This window comes from Podarcis raffonei, chromosome 5, assembly GCF_027172205.1.
Source record: "Podarcis raffonei isolate rPodRaf1 chromosome 5, rPodRaf1.pri, whole genome shotgun sequence".
Lineage (NCBI taxonomy): Eukaryota > Metazoa > Chordata > Lepidosauria > Squamata > Lacertidae > Podarcis > Podarcis raffonei.
Genome location: NC_070606.1, coordinates 46217559 through 46233753, shown reverse-complemented (window position 1 = coordinate 46233753; position 16195 = coordinate 46217559).

Genomic DNA, 16195 nt, shown 5'->3' with positions numbered 1-16195 from the left:
AGCTGCTTCTGATCCCAAGCAGTGCACTGAGTAAAGGTGAAGATTCTTGGAATAAGATGTTCGCACTTGGCCTGAATGTCAGGAAATTATTTGGTCACACCCTGCTGGGTTTCTCATAGCAGGCCCCAAGGGTTGAAGAAAACTGTGGTTATAGACCCTTCCTCTTTAAGATGGTGATGATGGGGGTGCTGAACAAGCATTGATTGTTGTTGCTTCCTGCCTCTCGAAATTATATCTTACTGCAGAGTTATTGCAGATGAATTATGTATGAGGCTGAAATCACTTTTCCAAAGTACTTGCAGCCTCTAGCAGCGCTGCAAAACAGACCAAGGTCCATCTTCAGTCTATGTTGTTATAGCATTCTGCATGGCGTTATTCCATTGAAAATGAATGTGCTTAAGTCATAACTGCTGCTATCAAGTATTTGTATCTAGATCAATCTTATCTCTGCCCTTTCATTGGTTGGGGCCTGCTGAGCAGAGTGTCCACTTCTAACAACTAGGTGAGAAGAAATCTACTGTTAGCACTATTTGGTTTCCATTTAGCTGAATCAGTCTGTCTCTATATCCTATCCGAGACCATAAGGGACTCAGTTTGCTCAGACCTAATGGTTTATTGATCTGCTGCATGGCATATATGCCTTGTAATAAATAAGAAAAGGGGCAAAGGGTCCTTCATTTTAAATGCAAGACATGGCACTCCTTTAAAGTGTTTCTTTTGCCATCTGTATTAATTCACTGAAATTAGTCATTACCTGATTTCACGTCCCATTGATCCCAAGCGCAGACAGAACTCTCGGAGTTGGAAAAAAAATTGGGAATAGTCCTGCCATTAGTATGGATAGAAGAGTTCTGTTTGTTGCTTTATCAGCGAAAGGGTTCCTATCAAGCTCTTCTCAACACGGCTTAGGTTTTTGTGGTTTTTTTGTGTATGCTTGAGACTGCCCTGTTCTGGGACTGTTTAATGAGGAAATGTCGCCAGCAATTCCAAATGCCTAGAATCAAAGATGGTGCAAAACGTCTACAAGTAGCTCCCTGAGAAAAGGGAATTACGATGGCCATATAATACCCAATCAGAGTCAAATAATGAGTCACACTGCTTGGGAATATTATCATTCTATTCATGAACATGAAGAATGAACATTGATGCTATGCTAGCATGGAGCCATTTTATGTGCTGGGGAGGGGACTTTTCTTGTGGTAAGTTTGCTTTCCAGTGCCATTCTCCCTGTAGGTACCATAACCATGACTAATAACAGTCCCAGAGCATGCAATGTCTTCCAGAAAATGAAAAGCACTTGCTCCTCTTTTCGTCACTTTGTTATGCAAAGTTCATTTATTCAGAAAGGTAGTGTCCAGTCCTAGTTTATTCCTTTTCTGGACCTCATTGCATAGCCCTGAAGGTACTATTTTTCTGTGTTGCTTGCTGCACACAGCCATATATTGCCCAGTGAGGGCATTAAGACCAATGAATTGGCTTGTGGTGATACAGAGGCAGACATTTTCATTGGTGACTCTGGTGTTGTGGAATGCACTTCCTCCTGAAATATGAGAGGTCCTGGCATTCCACCAGCTGTGTAAACACACATGTTTACAGAGACATTTCCTTGATCTCTTGACTTGAGTCGCCTGTTTTAATTGCTGTTTTGTTTCAAGCATCCTGTCTCATCTGTTCTTCTCTTCCTCATGATTCCCAGCTATATCTTGTCATTTGAACTCTTCCCTCATTCTGGCCATCTCCTTCTCTCTGTCTGCTGTTGGCTCTCCTCACTTCTCCGCCATCCCCAGCGCTGCCTGCACACCCAGTCAGAACTTAAATGCCTTTTGGATAGGTAGCAACTCTACCCCCTTACTGTTTCCAACTGAATGCCAACATTCAGTTAACAATGAAAACACCTAAAGCCTTCATCAAAAAGACATTAGGCGGCTGGAAACAGCCACTTGTGTGAGTGGCTGAGGATGGGTGGGGGAATCCACTTGATTCCTTTATCATAAGAACACAATAAGAGCCCTTCAGGATCAGGACAAAGGCCCATCTAGTCCAGCATCCTATTCTCACAATGGCCAACCAAATGCCTCTGAGAAGCCTGTAAGCCACCAACAGCCAACACCTGTAATATTCTCAATTTCTTACCAGTAGCAGAACTCATTCACTCTGAAGGTGGCCAATCCACCATGATTCTTCAGATCAGGCATACACTGTTCTTCTCCTGCCAGTTCCCTTGTACTGTAATGGATGGTGAACCCTTGAAGTGTAGCTTATCACAGAAAATTGTCTACTTAGTACTTTAATTGGCATGTCAATACACTTCAAGAATGCCTTGCCTAAAATGTGGCATGATCCTCTCCAGAATTTTCCCCAGTAGTTCAGCAGTCCCAGTAACTACCAGGGGTCCCTGCATCTGTAAGAATGCAAAAGAGAGCTATGTGCTATATAAGCCAGTGTAATGTGTAGTTTGGTCCTGAGCAACCTGTTGTTCTCTGCAGGTTGAGCTGTCAGGAAGACCTATTTCATACCCTACGGGCTACAGCCGAACAAGATAAATGTCATAAAAAATATTAGCAGCATCTTTCTAAAGACTTTTCTCTGTTTTCTAATGAGACAAAAAGATTTATTTCAAAGAAAACAGTAGCAATGAAAACTGACAATCAGTGAAGTGCCATGAAGTGGTAACCAAACAAAGTATTAAGGGAAATCCTTTGAAAGGCAGGATCCTAGCACAGCCCGGAGTAGATTTCCAATAAACAAACAAACCAAACCATAGGCATGGCATGAACCAAACAGATTATTGCTCTTTTATCATCCTTTGAACTAAATCCTGCTTGGCATTCTCACCACTAAAGTCAGGAAATAACCATACAAATCAATTTAGTGGGATTCAAACCTCCTGGGCTAGATTCTAACCTCATCAACATCACTTTATATAGTGGCAAAACCTCCATTTATTTCAGTGTATGCATTTCCAGTTTCTGCAAAGCCAAGTTTGTGGCAGCTTTGTTGACATGAATTTTTTCCCTTGTGTTTGGCACTTCAGTCCTAAATACATAGACTTGGAAAGTAAACCCCACTTATTTCATTGTAAGAAAGTTTCAAATACATGTATTTATGATCTAAACTTAGCAGATCTGTTCTATATAGTTGTTTTAGTTCTTCTGGCATTAATAGCAAAAATTGTATGACAATATTGGCAAGTAAGGGCTCATCCTGACTTTCAGCTGCCCCAACCCCAATAGATGGCAGGAGAGAATCAAATATTTGTAGAACAGAACAGGCACATTGTCAAACAAAATCAAATACTGGAAGTCAAATATAATTGCCTGCCAAATTCTATCAGACATCAAATATCAGGTGTCAAATGGCATAAGCTGTCAGATATTGAATATTTTCTAAGTTCTAACAGAAGTTGTCAAATAGAAAATATAACTGCATATTAGCCAATACTGTCAAATATAAAGCTTCCAATATCAAACATTGAAATCAAATACCAAATTTTCCTGGATATCAAATACTTATACTGAATGTCAAATATTCAATGATCATTTTGAGCAGAATGGATGGAGACAGATTCAGTGGTATCAGGTTTTATTGCCTGTAAGCAGGAGGACCATTCGGCTGCTATGACTATCTATCCTCAGTGGCCTATTTACCATAGTAAATTTGCACACCAGAATGGTATTTGATAGTAAACTGCGAGTATAGTAAACACCTCAGAAGCAGACTCCTTCCTTCTAAACCCTGAACAATTACCAATGTGTCTCAGAATTTGCCTTCATCTCACACCATTTTCACATGCCAAAAAACATTCACAGCATGACAGCTTCCTGTAATCCTCAGCGCACACACATATCCCTAGATAGTCCAGAACAGTTTTAACAAAATATTGCTCTGAAGGTACACTCAAGCAACTTACTGAAGAAGGCTAAGGAGCTTGTTTACACCCAGCATACTTGAAGGACTAAGTACAACACAATCTTAAGCATGCTTACTCAGAAGGAAATCCTGCTGAGCTCCTTAACAGGGTCTTTACTGTTAGGATATTTCCGTTCCACCTTAAAAGGGAGCAGGATGTTTGTATAACAGCCTGCGTAAGTTCCTGTCTCACAGGATGTTTATGTTGTAAGTTCCTTTCGTTTTTGCCTGTCTTGCCTGAGCAGTCGGAGGAGACGGTCATGATTTCTTTGTTCTGACCAATGCCTAATAAACTGTAAATATGCATGTTCTGCTCTCTGCTTGTGCAACTTCCTGCTGTGTGAATTCTGCTGATATAGTGTGCACTAAGCCTGAAGCTTAGTGTCGCTGAATTGCTGATATTGCCTGACTACGGGAGGTCGATGGATCGTCCGGCACCGAGCTTGGGGGCCAAGATGGACTTTATCTCCCTGGCAGTATCCCAACAACAGGTTATGGGCCCAGATTCACGGCACTTGCAGAAGAGTAAGACAGCGACAGACTGCTGAAAGGTATGTGCTGGGAAAGTGAAAGCAGAGGCTTTTCTGCCGCGGAAGACGTCTTTGATGTCCGGCACAACTAATTGGCCTGGGAGCCGAGCCAGAGGCATCGTGATTTATGGGCTGCCGAGATAAGAAGTCTTAAAAGGCTCACGGCTGAAGCTAAGAGCTGGAATGGAGTTTTTCCAAGCCTCTGAAGCTGCTGAGTGTCCTAAATTGAATCGGGACAATTATGAGACCTGGGCAAGATGGTGTGAGAGTTTGCTGCGTCAGTTTGGAGTCTGGCATACTGTATTTGAGGCCACTCCAGTTCCTCGGACAGAGAAATGGCAGGGCCAGGATTCGAAGGCCATGGATATTATTGTCTTATCCGTCTCTCTGGAGGAAATAAAGACGCTTGCTGGAAATCTCACGGCACGTGACATGTGGGATGCTTTGAAAAAGGCCCACCAGCCAATAATCCCAGCCCAGTGTTTGAATGCATCGGAGGTCCTGGCTGTTTCCCAGAATGCGAGTGAATGCAGAGATGCCGAGGGCACCGGTTGCAAGCTGCAGGGGGAGCTGACTGTGATGTCATCCCAGGCAGCATTCCAGCCTCCAGAGGGAGCCAAGGAGTCGGCAGCTGAGAGCTCTGTTTCTCGTGAGAACCAAGGTCAGAGCCTTTGCAGAGGCCGGAAGACCAGATGTAAACAGAGCAAGATGCTTGCAGGTGGCCAGGAGCAGGGGGGCAAGTTGCAAAAGCCCACGCCAGTGGAAAACAAGGCTATGTTAGCTGGCACAGCTCCACCAAAGGCTAAAGGCACGTCTGATGGCCAGGAGCAGGGGGGCAAGTTGCAAAAGCCCTCGCCAGTGGAAAACACGGCTATGTTTGCTGGCACAGCTTCACCAAAGGCTAAAGGCAAGCTGCAAAAGCCCACGCTGGTGGAAAACAAGGTTTTGTTTGCCAGCAAATCTGCTTCGAAGGGGAAGGCCAGGTTTATTGTTGACTCTGCGGCCACGCGCCATCTCACCAAAGACCGCCATCTGTTCATCTCCTTCACACCTCAAGATGGAGAGGTCCAGCTGGCTGATGGAAGGACTTTGCAAGCTACAGGAGTTGGGACTGTGAAACTTGAAAGTCTGCATACTACGATTAGTAATGTTCTTTTTGTTCCAGGAGCTGTGGACAATTTGATAAGTGTACCACAGCTGACTGGGCGTGGTTTTGAGGTATCCTTCAAGAAGACTATCTGTGTCATCAGAAAAGGCAAAGAGGACATGTGGCATGCAAAGTTGATGGATGGTTTGTTCTGTCTAACATATGATGACAATGGTGTTGCTATGTCTAATGCTGATACTTGTTGTGTTGCACAAACTAACAAGGTTCTTCATGCAGGTTGCATTCACGATGCACATCGCAGATTTTGTCACCTCTCTTGGCAAGCACTAGCCAAGATGCCTGGGTTGGTTGAAGGTTTGGACATCAAACCTTGCAAATTTCACATGAAATGTGTATCTTGTGCAGAGAACAAGGTGAAGGTTGCTCCAAAAGGCAAGGAGTCTAGCAGGCAGGCTTCCAAACCCTACCAGCTAGTTCACGCAGACCTGGTAGGCCCTCTAGCGCCCTCTTTGGGAGGAGCAAGGTACTTCATGGTTCTAATTGATTCTTTTTCCAGGTACATTCATGTGTTTATGCTCGAGCAGAAATCGCAAGCATTTCCTAAGTTCAAGGCATTCTGTGCTTGGTTGGAGAATGCTCACGGTAAACGTATTGGCTGTCTGTTTACTGATCGGGGCGGGGAGTTCACTTCTCAGCAGTTTGAAGCTTTCCTGACTGAGAAGGGAATCCAGCATGACTTGTCAACGCCTAGATCGCCATGGATGAATGGGCTTGCGGAGAGAGCAAATCAAACGTTGCTGCAAGGAATAAAAACCTTGTTGCATGATGCCAACCTCCCTGAGAAGTTTTGGGGGGAAGCTCTCTCGAATTTTGTTTACAGTTTTAATCGCAGACTGTCATCACCTATTGGTTGTACTCCCTATGAGAAAATGTTTGGGAGGAAACCTAATGTCAAGCACTTGAGAATCTTTGGTTCTGACATGTGGGTACACACCCCACAAAGCAACAAGCTTGGGAAGCGTGGGGCACATGGTTTGTTCATGGGGTACGAAAAAGGTGCATACAGGGTATGGATGACTAACTCTAAATCCATAAAGTTCACAAGGAGTGTTGAGTACAATCCTAAGTGGGGGGGAAATGTGGGAATTTTCCAGAGTTACCCAGAGGAGGATGAAGGTGATGTGAAGAAAGCAGATCATGCTGAGAAAGCTGAGGAAACTGATGATGATGATGATGATGATGATGATCAGAGTTCGGATTCCAGTTCAGTGGGCGGCGCTGCTGCTGCTGTCAGTGACAGTGATGACACAGCAGACTACAAGAGCGCAAAGGCCTCAGTCAGACCATCTGATGAGTCTGACAATGAACTGGAAGAACCACTGTTCACCATTGGTCACTATTCTCCTAAGAAGGAGGAGATAAGTCCAGAAGACTTGCGTCTGGTTCGCAGGTCTGAAAGGGCGACCAAAGGCAAACCTCCAAAGAGATTTGCTGATGAGTTTGCTAAGACGGCAACTGCTGTTCTTAGTAGCTCAGAGAAGGTGTGGGAACCTTCAAGCTTCAAAGAGGTCCAGGAGTTAACCTCTAAAGATGCTGAGCCTTGGCTTAATGCCATGAAGGCTGAAGTTGATTCCTTAAACAGGAACCAGACTTGGGAACTGGTACCGGTAGTCCCAGGAATGAGACTGGTTGGCAGCAAATGGGTCTTCAAGGCCAAGACAGACCAGAATGGCAAGGTTGTCAGACACAAAGCCAGATTGGTTGCCAGAGGTTTTTCACAGGTACCAGGGCAGGATTACCACGAGACCTACTCACCCACGGTCAAATATGAGAGCATTCGGCTGATGCTCAAGATCGCTGCGGAGGAGAAACTGCATGTTTCCCATCATGACATAAATACAGCTTTTTTGTACGGGATTCTGGGGGAGGAGCTGTACATGCTTCCACCTGACGGGATGCAGATACAGAAGGGAATGGTCTGTAAACTGCGGAAATCCTTGTATGGTCTCAAGCAGAGTGCCAGGTGTTGGAACACAAAACTCACTGAAACGTTGCTTTCTCTAGGTTTTCACCAGGGCAAAGCAGATCCATGTGTGTTTGTCAAGGAGGAGGGGCAAAACAAACTGTATTGTTTATGTTTTGTTGATGATCTTCTGATGTTTTGGAAGAATCAGGCTTTTTACCAAAGCACCCTAGCTCAGCTGAAGGAGCACTTTGACATGAAGGATCTTGGTGAGGTATCCAACTATCTTTCTCTGCAGGTGGAGAGGGACCAAGCAGGTAATTTTCTGGTACACCAAACACAGAAAATTGCTGATGTATTAACCAGGTTGAATTTGGTTGATGCAAACCCAGCAGACACACCGATGGTGACAGGTTACCAGGTAGATAGTACTGCTGAAGCGTTTTCTGACACAACGCTGTACAGATGCATTCTAGGCAAGTTGAATTTCATTGCTAGATGTTCAAGACCTGACATTGCTGTAAGCACTAACCTGCTTAGCAGACATGCTAACAATCCTACTGTTCAGGATTGGAAAGCTCTGAAGCGCATAGCCCGGTATTTGAAAGGGACTATGCACTACAGGCTGAGGTTCACCAGTCAGAAGACTGGAGGTCTTGAAATCTTTGCAGATGCAAGTTTTGGAAGTGACACCACGGGTGGTACAAGCACTTCTGGAGTATGCTACATGTACAACCACTGCCTGTTTGACTGGTTGTGCAAAAAGCAGACAACAGTTAGCCTAAGTTCCTGTGAAGCAGAACTCAATGCTCTGTCATTTTCACTCATGGATTGTGAATGGTTGATGCAACTGTTTAAGGACATTGGGGTTTCTGTGAAATGTCCTATACAAGTGTATCAAGACAATAGATCTTGTTTGGCTTTGCTGAACTCGGAGAGTTGCAAGCAAAGGACCAAGTACTTGCAGATTAAGCTACATCGTGCAAGAGAGTGTATTCAGAAAGGACTCATTCAGGTGTCCTACATGCCAGGAAATGAAATTCCTGCTGATCTGTTGTCTAAGGTTGTTAACAGAGAACAACTGAAGGTTTACGCACAAAGGTTGCAATTGGGTTGAACCACAGGTACTACAGGTTACACGGAAAGGGGGAGGATGTTAGGATATTTCCGTTCCACCTTAAAAGGGAGCAGGATGTTTGTATAACAGCCTGCGTAAGTTCCTGTCTCACAGGATGTTTATGTTGTAAGTTCCTTTCGTTTTTGCCTGTCTTGCCTGAGCAGTCGGAGGAGACGGTCATGATTTCTTTGTTCTGACCAATGCCTAATAAACTGTAAATATGCATGTTCTGCTCTCTGCTTGTGCAACTTCCTGCTGTGTGAATTCTGCTGATATAGTGTGCACTAAGCCTGAAGCTTAGTGTCGCTGAATTGCTGATATTGCCTGACTACGGGAGGTCGATGGATCGTCCGGCACCGAGCTTGGGGGCCAAGATGGACTTTATCTCCCTGGCAGTATCCCAACTGCTGTCACAGTCTGGTTCACGGGCGATCAAAGTCCCGGCTGGGGACGTTAGGACCGGGGGCAAGATGGCAGGGTGGGAGCAGGAACAGGAGTCCAGGAGTCAGGAGGCCAAGGGTCTGAGGGTCAGGAAGCAAGGAGTCATGGAGTCAAGGGTCCGAGGATCAAGAAGCAAGGAGTCACAGAGTCAGGGGTCCGAGGATCAAGAAGCAAGGAGTCGATGAGCCAAACACAGCAAGGCAATGAATGTGTTGCTGTGGCAAAGAGCCGAAGGGAAATGCTGACCTTTTATCGCTTCCTGGCTCTTGCCACCAGGTGCTGTGAGTTACCAATCAGCCTCACCTGTGTGGCCGCACCTTGCCTCTTCAGAACAAACTTAGGAAGGCCCCAATCCTGCAAAGTCCTACTGGTCACAGGGCCTGGCTCCTACACGCACTCCTGACAGCTGCTGCCAAACTGTCACTATTTTGTGGGTAGGATTCAATACCATACCAGTAAATTCAAGTTGTGCAGTTAAAGTGAATTGGGCACTGGTAAGTGTGGGATAACACCTGTTTGATGTGATGACCTATGACCCTGCCACAAATAAACGTGAATGCATGCTCAGTGAACAGTAGACCTTCCTGCAAATTTTGTGCAAACATGTCAGAAAGAATGCATAATGAGCAGGTCATCTGGAAGTGAGTTTTGTATTCTTAGGGTTGCAGTCTCTGTTGCTCCCGGCTCGTTGTGATTATACTACCGGGGTTATTACCTGCAAATTTCTTAAAGGCTGGTCACTGAAGGAATGCAATTCCTGGTGACTGTGGTCTCATCTTTTTCTGTCTCTGGTCCTATGTTGTGTGTTTCCTGTACTTAGGAAAGCCCACTGCAGAAAACATTTTAATCTTATTTGTGATCTGATGCCCCCCAAGAAACTTAGAACTTGGAATATCCTGCCCTTGCTGCAATTCCTGGATTAATAGTCAGGGCAAAGTGCAAACTTTGAGTATTTCCACATGCCCAAAAAGCTTCTGCCTTTATAGCAACGAATTGACTTGAACAGAAGCATTTGAAGTAGAGCAACCAGCTGCTTTGCTTTCCCAACTATCTTTGGGTGCCCCACAGGTTTTTAAGCAGATTCCTCTTATTGCCCCCCTCCTCTGCATTGACATCTCACCATATTGAAAGAAGTCACAGTAACGTCAATGTCAAATGCTAGCTAGATTAACCAATTTCACTAGTTTTTCAGAAAGCAGCATGGTTGCAAGAAGTCTTAAGAAAATTAGTTTTAGTTTACTATTTAGTTTTCCTATTTACTCACAATGGTTTAGGGAAACCAATGAAGTATAGATTGATTTCAGTAAGCAAAGCTCTCAGTCAGAAGAGTGCTTCATTAATTCAGCTGTGGTCAATACCCTCTTGACCCACCAATAAAGCATTAAATATAATCTGGATTCCTTAGACTTCTAGTCAAACACTTGAGTCTTTGAATGGGTTTACCGTGATGATGTGCAGAGTGACCTTCCGTGATTTGACCTTGGCTAAATCTATATTGCAGGAGTTATTTTCATTGATGCATTCATGATTCATGGGTGAAAGATAGCCATATTATCACTAATGATCAATCAGCATTTTCCTCCCTTAAGTCTTATTCTAAGAGTTGGCAGGCACTTAAAAGAATATGAACACTACAGTGCTACCTCGGGTTAAGAACTTAATTCATTCCAGAGGTCCATTCTTAACCTGAAACTGTTCTTAACCTGAAGCACCACTTTAGCTAATGGGGCCTCCTGCTGCCGCTGCACCACTGCTGCATGATTTCTGTTCTCATCCTGAAGCAAAGTTCTTAACCCAAGGTACTATTTCTGGGTTAGCAGAACCTGTAACCTGAAGCGTCTGTAACCTGAAACGTCTGTAACCTGAGGTACCACTGTATTTTGTTTCTTCTTATAATTGCGATTTGATTTACCATCTGCTTTTAGCATTATTTTTCTTTACCATCTCTAATGCACAATTCAACCAACAGTGATATAATGAGAACCATGAAATGGATCAGAATTTAATGGAACCACATTGCCCTTACGCATTTTCCATGGTCAGAAGAAGTGCTCATCATTAGAGAGCTGGTGTGGTTAACTGACTAGAGAGTTGGACTCAGACCAGGAAGAGCTGGGTTTAGATTGCATGAATCTTACTCATGGGCTGTGAGCATCTTTCAGCCTGAGATGCTTCATAGGGTTGTTGAGAGATAAAATAACTACCGTGAGTTCGTTTGAAAGAAGGGTAGGATGGGAATGTGATAGATAAATTTACCACAGAAGGAAAATGGAGAAGAAATCGTCATGTAAGAATGCAGTTGAAATTTTGTGTCCAGACTTCAGTGTTCTGGTCAGAACTCTTCATATACTGTTCTCAACAACCACAACTTTCAATATCAAATCAATTAAGGGTGAAATCGACCACATTCTTCAAAGCAGATATTGAAGTAGCCATTGCTTTGAGTGACAGGCATACAACCAACTCTTAAGTTGTTCCCACTTCAATCTAAAATTGAACAATTCTAATTACACTGGGGATTTGGAAATCTAATTTTTGGGTTACATCCAGCCTCATATAACCAACATGCTTAAGGTTAATTAATACATGAAGGGGTTAAGACCATAAAGTAAGCTGTCCTGCCAGGCTTAGCTAGGTCAGTCCACCTCACCTTGGGAGGAAGGGTTATCCAGCCTTTGTTCTACCCATTCCATCATGTGAACCCTACCAGTAAGGAGGTCTAAGCTGGATGCTCCATCTTTGTGTTTCTATACAACAAAGACATCTTTGTGTTTCTATACAAATAATTTAGAAATATTTACCATTTTGGAACCTAAGCTATACGGCCTGTCTTTTATTGCTGCTGAATGGGAAAGCACATGACTCTGACCATTGAAGAGTTTGTAAATAAACCATTTTTAACTTACCAAACGTATGGTCTTATTCTATGCTAAGGGAAGTGGGAACTTTAAAAGCAGCTTAGAATTGGATATTTTAAAGGTACAACAGTCTGTATTTCTGAGCTTTACTTCGCTGCATGTTTTGTGTTTTTAAATATCTGCTGGGGTTCTCTCACCAAAGAGTACTTGCCCTGAACCTGGATCTAGGCATCTAGGGAATTCTCCTTTTTTATTTTACCATATCTATTTTTCCTTTAGCCAAATCAAACCAACAGATTTTGACTTGGTGGGAGGAAATGTCTTAAGCATTACTTTATTAGCCTGGTAGTCTTAAATCACTGTATTGGTCTGGCAGTCTTTGAGGAGTATTCAGTGAGTCAGACATAATCCATTCAGAGCCAAACTAGACATCATAAACAGATGCATGTAACATTCCCCACAACATTTTAATAAATAAAAATAAAATAAAGACCAACCTCAATGTACTGAGGCTGGACACAGAGGAATGACAAGAGGAGAGGATCCTTAACCTTCTCTCTGCCTGCCTGCCTGCCTGCCAGTCAGCCATTTTTTGCCTCTCAAAATCTTCCCCAAGGTGCTTCCTCACCAGGCCCAGCACTAGCACTCAGCATACAGGAGCAATCCACATTTTCCTAGAACACATCTCAATAGAAACGGGGACCAGCCAGATGTATTTACCAATATGAAAAGTTGTATTGTGAAATCATCATACAGTTGCCTAGTTTAGGATAGATTTGGATGCACACTTACTAGTCGCCCTGCGCCCGGTCTTGGCTGGGGAGGGCGGGGTATAAATAAAAAATTATTATTATTATTATTATTATTATTATTATTATTATTATTATTATGAGTCATGTTTTCTTTCTATATGAGCATACCTGCATGGATTTGTGCGTACTGCCTGTCACCAATAATACAACACAAAATACATTGAGAATCATTTTGGGTGGCATGTTTTAGGTGCCCAGTAACACATACTGATGCTCATGGATATCCAAGCCAATGCATATCATGGCATAATGTAACACAAAGAAGAGAACAGCAGCTTATGTGTGATAAGTGCTGTTCTATTCATGGATGGGATAAGAGCTGCAGGCCAGGCTTGAAAATTCCTCTCCATCAGCAAGAGATTGAAAAACTAAGGGCTGGGGAAAGATACGGAGAGAGGTTGAGAAAGAGCAGTTCACTCTTACTTATGAAATTTGCCTGTCATCGAACCCTTCAGGCTATTGCAAAAAAGAAACAGGAACCTCACAAAGGACCAACCTCAGGACTTCCCCCCAGATGCCTTCAAAGAAACAATGGCAACTTCCTCCAGAGTTGTATAATCCTTGCTGCATCTCTTATCACCCGCAAACAAGAAGTCACACTGTTGTCAGTCTTCAAGTGTGCTAAGACTACCCATTTGGCCACCACCACTGAGCTAGTGGCATGTTAGGATGGGTAAAAACCTGTCCCTGCCACACACATTTGGATCCCATATTAAGTACATAGGTGATTCAATGAAGTACTTGGTATTCCCATATATCCTCAAGAGCTGAAGTCAACTATACCACATGGGCAAAATAAAGCCATGTTCAATAAATCCTTCAAAATAAAGTGAAAGGACTAAGTAGTCTAAATGAGAGGCACAGATAGGATAACTATTTTCCCCCTCTAGACAACCAAAACATTAAGTATCCCTTTAATACAATGCATGGAAAACTTATTATTTCTAGATCCAGCTTCCTATGCATAGTTTGGTTGGGCCCTGTATAATTATATGAGTGGAAACACGCTGTTAATAACACCAAAGGATATATTATAAGGAGGTTAGGATAATATGCGTAATCACTGTGGGTTGCACCTTGTTAGATTCTGGAGAAGGAAAATGTTGCATTCTCTTTTTTTAATAATAAAAAAGCAAGGACACAGTCTTGTAATAATAATGCAAAAGGAAGGTGAAAAATGAGGTAAGGCAGCTTTGGTTATGCATAACAAAGACCTTCATTTTCACAGCCATTATGAAAACAAGCTTTTCAAAGGTACTCGGGTGCCATACAGCAAGTCTCAATTGTATGTGCTTACTCTGTTATTAAATTTAGCCTCGGGGTCTCTGGTTATAAATGAGAGATCTTTATGGCTTCAGTTTGATGTATTTAGCACTAGAGTCACTGTAGTAGAAACCAAGCTGAAATGACAGTTTCCCTATAGAAACCCAGTAGCAGGACTGTGCCTGTTTTTGAGAGGTTGCCACAATATTTGGGGAGGGGGAATCAACAGACACTGTGGAGATTCATTGGCAGGAAGATTGTCCTGTCAGTTCCTAAACAGCTACCAGGGCAATCCGGATAATTTTTTACTAGAATTCCCATTATCCCTGACTATTGGCCTTGGTAGCTGGGGTTGATTGGAGTTGTAGTCTAAAGAAGACAATACAGCTGAGATGGGGCAAATGCTTGTCCTAAAAATGTTGTACTGGTTACTCCAGCGCACACAAATTATATGGCTGAAACAATGCTATTTTTCTAGGAAAAGAGGAGCTGAAACTCACCATGAACACCTCCTTTGTTCTCTTATAATGGCAATGGCGCCCAGCTGGTTCCACCCACCAGAGGTGCCAGAATTGAGTTCTGGTGAGTTCCAGCTGGAAAAAAAGCCCTGGTAGCAAAAGGCTCAGGCTACCATTTGGCAAGCAAGGGAGAAGAACTTAGCACCCAAAAGCTTTGTATTCACATGCCAAAAGAAGTTTGTGGAGAAGTCTCAGTAATACAGTAGAACCTCGATTTTCGAGCATCCCAGAAGCCAACCGATTCGGAACCTGAGCACCGAAAACCCATATGTGAATGCTTCTGTTTTCAAATGCGCCTCGGACGTTGAATGGCTGACCGTCAATTGCACCTGAGTTGTCGAACGTTTCGGATTTCGAACGGTCTTCCAGAACGGATTACGTTCGACAACCAAGGTTCCACTGTATCAGATGCCCTAAATGAAAAGGCTGAGAGTGCATGCTTGAACCTTAAAGCTAGGTGGAAGGTCAATCTTGGGATTGCAGTTTCAGAAAATCAACCAAATGTGCTTTAAAGCTCCATACTGATCAAAATGATCTCAGTCTGGGTTAAAGGGGCTGCACTTAAATCACTCCACAAATTGCACTACAACCCAGTGCAGTTGCCTAGAATTAAAACAACTTGCTTTGTCTAGCCCAGGCATAGGCAAACTCGGCCCTCCAGATGTTTTGGGACTACAACTCCCATCATCCCTGACCACTGGTCCTGTTAGTGAGGGATGATGTGAGTTGTAGTCCCAAAACATATGGAGGGCCGAGTTTGCCTATGCCTGGTCTAGCCTGTTGGAGAAGGTGTAAAGAAAAGGGTGCTCAACAAAATTGTCTTTTGGCCTAAGCAGGTCATTCAGTGCACCCCTGTAGTGTTGAAGATAATATCACAGGTTGTTGGGGATATGTTGTTTCAGCAGCCCATGGTGGCATCTCCTCTAAATTCCATGAAAGATCAATGTGGCAGCACCAGTTCATACCAGGAGATACCTAGCAAGGATATAATGGGGAACCTCTCTGTTTATGAACAACAGTGAGACATCATTTGTTTAGTCTCTTGCAATTCCACCCCATCTCTGTCTGGCCCACTTGTATATAATGAGACGCACCACTCCAACTCAACAGGCATGCTCAAACTGGGTTTCCACAAGTCCAAACATTAACACTGCATGCCACTGAGAATGTTCCCTACTGCAGCCAAGTAGGAAGCATGCCAGGTTTCATCGCAAGGGTGCATATTCACCTGTCATCAATTACAGGGTTTGCACAAAATCCATTGGTGGGTGAGTGGGATGGTGCAGAGAGGTAAATGTGAGTGCCATTTTGGTACATAAAGTGTTTAAATTCTTCTGAAGCTAACTGTGGGTCATTGTCATTGATGACTTTGCAAATATCATATGAAGGGGACTCTTGACAAATTCAGATATATAGCAGAGTCTTTGTTTAATTTATTTTTCACAGCACATTAGCAGCTCTCTTGCGGCACACTGCTGTGCTCCTGCAGCACACAGTTTGGGAATTTTCTGACCTAGGTAGTAGGCTGCTTTTAGTATCCTGCCAAAAATAAGTCTGAATTTTTGAACAGATGTGGCATTGCCAGGAACAGCTGAGTGGGTAGAGGGGCTTTTTATTTTCCTATATGAAAGAGTCAAGGGTCACAACAATTATCCAAGCATTGTATTGTATCTGTA